This window comes from Phascolarctos cinereus, unplaced genomic scaffold (genome assembly GCF_003287225.1).
Source record: "Phascolarctos cinereus isolate Bilbo 61053 unplaced genomic scaffold, phaCin_HiC Scaffold_1;HRSCAF=81, whole genome shotgun sequence".
In the NCBI taxonomy this organism is placed as follows: domain Eukaryota; kingdom Metazoa; phylum Chordata; class Mammalia; order Diprotodontia; family Phascolarctidae; genus Phascolarctos; species Phascolarctos cinereus.
Genome location: NW_027555514.1, coordinates 119,084,006 through 119,089,096, shown reverse-complemented (window position 1 = coordinate 119,089,096; position 5,091 = coordinate 119,084,006). Strand labels below are relative to the sequence as shown.

At 35.4% G+C, this 5,091-nt stretch overlaps 1 non-coding gene across 1 annotated transcript; it reads left to right on the top strand.

The window, feature by feature from the left end:
• Positions 1-544: 544 nt before the first annotated feature.
• Positions 545-651, top strand: LOC144455236 (U6 spliceosomal RNA). The gene has a single exon (XR_013483954.1). It is a non-coding gene; the product is annotated as a U6 spliceosomal RNA (small nuclear RNA).
• The last annotated feature ends 4,440 nt before the right edge of the window (positions 652-5,091 follow it).

Here is a 5,091-nt window from a genome sequence, read left to right as displayed (position 1 = left end):
CATCTGCACAAAACCCCTGAAGCTTTGGACAGTACATTCTTCACACTGGAAGCAAACCCCTACCTTAATAAAGAATTTAAAGCTCAAGTAATTGGTTGGGATCATGAGCAAAACTCACAAGAAGTGTCAGACCATAGAATCTTTCTTTGGTGACAAAGAAGATCAAAACAAACAAACAGAAGAAGACAACAAAGTCAAAGCTCCTACATCCAAAGCCTCCAAGAAAAATAATAATTGGTCCCAGGCCATGGAAGAGCTGAAAAAAGAATTTTGAGAAGCAAGTAAGAGAAGTAGAGGAAAAACTGGGAAGAGGAATGATAGTGATGCAAGAAAACCATGAAAAACTAGTCAACAGCTTGCTAAAGGAGACCCAAAAAAGTACTGAAGAAAATAACACCTTAAAAACTAGACTAACCCAAATGTCAAAAGAGGTCCAAAAAGCCAATGAGGAGAAGAATGCCTTAAAAAGCAGAATTGACCAAATGGAAAAGGAAGTCCAAAAACTCACCGAAAAAAAAAATACTTCCTTAAAAATCAGAATGGAGTGCTTGCTTTGGCAGCACATATACTAAAATTGGAACAATACAGAGAAGATTAGCATGGCCCCTGTGCAATGATGACACACAAATTCGTGAAGCATTCCATATTTTTTCTAACTTTCCTTTCACCCCTCATACTGTGAGCTCCATGTCTGCTTCTGATCCCTTCAACCTAGAAAAGGCATTCTAGGACACAAATTTTAATTTGGCTTTTGGACACATTAAAGTTTGTTTTGGTAAAAAAAAAAAATAGAATGGAGCAGTTGGAAGCTAGAGACCTTATGAGAAATCAAGACATTGTAAAATGAAACCAAAAGAATGAAAAAACAGAAGACAGTGTGAAATACCTCACTGGGGAAAAAAAAGTGACCTGGAAAATAGATCCAGGAGAGCTAATTTAAAAATTATTGGACTATCTGAAAGCCATGATCAAAAAAAGAGCCTAGACATCATCTTTCAAGAAATTATCAAGGAAAACTGCCCTGATATGCTAGAACCAGAGAATAAAATAAAAATAGAAAGAATCCACTGATCACCTCCTGAAAGAGATTCCCAAAGGAAAACTCCTAGGAATATTGTAGCCAAATTCCAGAGTTCCTAGGTCAAGGACAAATATTGCAAGCAGCCAGAAAGAAACAATTCAAGTATGTGGAAACACAATCAGGATAACACAAGATTTAACAGCTTCTACATTAAGGGACTAGAGGGCTTGGAATATGATATTCTGGAGGGCAAAGGAGATAAGATTACAGCCAAGAATCACTTCTCCAAGAAAACTGAGTATAATCCTTCAGGGAGAAAAATGGATATTTAGTGAAATAGAGGACTTTCAAGCCTTCTTGATGAAAAGACCAGAGCTGAATAGAATATTCAACTTTCAAATACAAGACTGAAGAGAAGCATGAAGAGATAAACAGGAAAGAGAAATCATAAGAGACTTATTAAAGTTGAACTGTTCACATTCCTACATGGAAAGATGATACTTGTATCTCATGAGACCTTTGTCAGTATTAGGATAGTTGAAGGAAAAAAATATATATGTATAGATAGATTGATAGATAAAGGGCACAGGGTGAATTGAAGGTGAAGGGGTGATATCTTGAAAATAAAAGTTTGAGGTGAGAAAGGATTATGCTGGGAGAAGAAGATAAGGAGAGGTGGAATGGGGTAAATTAGCTAACATAAAACAGACAAGAAAAGGCTTTTACAGTGGAGGGGAAGTGGGGAAAGGTGAGAAGGAATGAGTGAATCTTGTGCTTAATTGGATTTGGCCTAAGGAGGCAATAACATACACACTTAGTTGGGAAATAGGGGGCAAGGGGATAAGAGAGTGGGACAATGATATAGGGGAGGGCAGATTAGGGGAGGGGGTAATTAGAAGTAAACCCTTCTGAGGAAGGACAGGGTCAAAAGAGAGAATAGAATAAGGTGGGAGTGGGATAGGATGAAGGGAAATATAGTTAGTTTTCCACAGCATGACTACTATGGAAGTGTTAATTTATATGACTACACAAGTATAACCTACATCGAGTTGCTTGCCTTCTCAAAGAGGCTTGTGGGGAGGGAGGAAGGGAGAAAATTTGGGACCCAAAGTTTTAAAAACAAATGTTAGAAAAAAATTGTTTTCACATGCAACTGGGAAATAAGATATCCAGGCAATGGGGTATAGAAATCTATCCTGCCCTACAGGAAAATAGAAGAGGAAGTGTTAAGAGAAGGGTGGGGAGGGAGATAGAAGGGACGGCAGATGGGGGAAATGGTATTCAGAATGCATGCTGTCTTGGGTTTGGTGGAGGGACAAGATGTGAAAAAAAATTCTAATTGAAAACCTGTAGTCTATTAGCAAGGATAGAGTTGAAAAAAATATTCATTGTCATATGTTTGTATTATCATGAAAAATCATGAAAAATTAAAGAATATGTTAAAACATCAAGAACTCATTGCCAAATCATATAAAATCAGCAGTTTCTTCAAATGAATAACATAATGCATATCAAAAGTTACACTTTTTAAAACATTTTTTCCTAATAACAACGATTTGCTTTCACTTCTTATCAACTCACTCAGAAAAACAAAGAAATGAAGAAACTATTAGAAAAATCTCATAACAAATATGAACTTCTAAGCAAAACAAATTCCCATAATGTCCAGGTCAAAAATGTGTTTCTCATTTTGCATCTTGAATCCATCACTTCTCTGTCAAGATGTGAGTAGCATGCATCATCATTAGTCTTCTGAAATCCTAAGTAGTTAGGGCATTCATAAGAGTTCTTAAGTTTTTCAAAGTTGCTTTTCATTACCATTTTCTTAGAATTTTAAAAGTTTTTCTCCTGATTCTGTTCATTTCATTCTGAATCAGTTCATATTAATTTTCCATGTTTTCTTGAAAACTTTCCCTTTCACCATTTTTATGGCAGAATAGAATTGCTTAATTATAACTTTCTTTTTTGTAGAAATTTGTATCTGAACTCATTGGAGAAATCTCTGTGAAGCACCTTTTTTTCCCTCTCTTTAGACATTCATCCCCTTCTTTTTAACTGGAATCAGATTTAGCTTTGAGACTTATTTAACTTTTGAGATCTCTTACCCCAATTGTGCTTGAACTTTCCTCCCCCTCTGAATCTTATAACACAGTATTATGCCTACCATTTCCCAAACCATTTTGGCCTTTACCATTCTAAAATTGATAGAACACAATTAAATTTATTATAACATAAGATACATTTGTTAAACACCCACTTGATAGCTACTGGGTGAGATGCAAGGTTTAGATGAGTTGAGGTCCCTCACCTAATACACATGTAATCAAGTTAATAGACTAAATCAGGGACATAAACAAATAACTATAATGCAAGATAATTCAGTCTTAGTAGCAGAAGAGATATAAGACAATATGCTCTAAGAAGTTTGGGGGGAAAATAGGTTGTAACCAAGGAGATGATGATGAAATTTGCCCCATGATACCCACTTCATTGCAGAGCTGATCTGAGTTGAGTTTAAAGGATGGATAGGGATTCACCAGGACAAAAAAAAATGAAAAAAGAAAAAGCATTCTAGGCTTCAGAATAGGCAGAAAAGAGTCACTAGATGGAGAAATATGGCACAAGTGGAACTAGAACTTTCTGGTAACTAATTATACATGAGAGGTGAGGGAGAATGAGAAGTCAGAGGCAATACCACAGTTTCAAATATGGGGGACAGAAGTAGAAAATTACAAGGTGGTTTGAGATTCCAATGTGACATCTGTGTAGGCAGTTTAAGCTATGGGCCTGAATCTTAGGAGAACAAATGCCCTATGAAGGTAATGATCATTTTATGTTCTTTTTTTTTTTTTTTTGGTTAGGCAATGGGGTTAAGTAACTTGCCCAGCTAGTAAGTGTTATGTGTCTGAGGCCAGATTTGAACTCATGTCTCCTGAATCCAGGGCGGGTGCTCTATCTACTGTGCCACCTAGCTGTGACATTAATGATCATTTTAAATGATACTTATATACCCAGTTTTTAGCATGAATCCAAACTTAGGAAAAGAAATGGTGAAGATCATGTTCATTAACTATAATAATATTTATGATAAAATAATAATTTTCTTTCATGGTTCCCATAGCTGATACCTCACCATTTGTTCCTCCTCCCTTTTGGCCCAAATCAGTTCCAAAGTAGCAGTTTAAAGCTGAACCCAGGTCCCAGGAAAGAGCAAGGGTTTTCCAACTTTTTTTCTGAATTAGCTTTATTTTTTTTTAATTAACATGCATTTATTTTCTTTCCCTCCCATGCCACACCCAATTTAAAAGAAAAAGCAAACAAACAAACATTGTAATACATATATATAGTCAAGCAAAACATTGTCCCCAACTGATGGGAAGTCTCTTATTTTACAACTCTTTGTCAATATAAAAAGAAGAAGCAAAGGGCAGAAATAAAGGAACATGCTAAGCAGATTTAAGGGGTATCATATATATTATTGTGATAATTAAAAACATTTTATTAATTATTGCAATTAATATTTTTGCAACCTCTATATTAATTGTGATAGTGTTGCTTTCTATCTATGTGGTACTATTGTTTTAAAGAAGAATCCTTCATAGATGCCTTAGATTAGGGTTATCAGCTGCTGTAAGAAGCTATATCAAAGGCAACTTGATATAGTTTAAGGGTTCTTACCCCGGTATTTTTTTTTTTTGGCTAGGCAGTGGGGTTAAGTGACTTGCCCAGGGTCACATAGCTAGTAAATGTTAAATGACTGAGGTCATATTTGAATTCAGGTATTCCTGATTCAAGGGCTGGTACTCTATCCACTGTGCCACCTAGCTGGCCCCAGTGAACTTGTTTTTAAAAAAAATATTTTGATAACTACATAGAATACATAGAATAGTCCTTGAGATATAGTAGGTGCTCATTATTGTTCCATTCCCTTATTATTAATACTACATATTTTATTTTTTAATCTAAAAACATAATTTTCAGAAGTGATACATAGGTTTGACCAGACTGCAAAGGGGTTCATGACACAAAAAATTACAAAATTGTAGTAAAATTTGGGTTTTGACTATGTG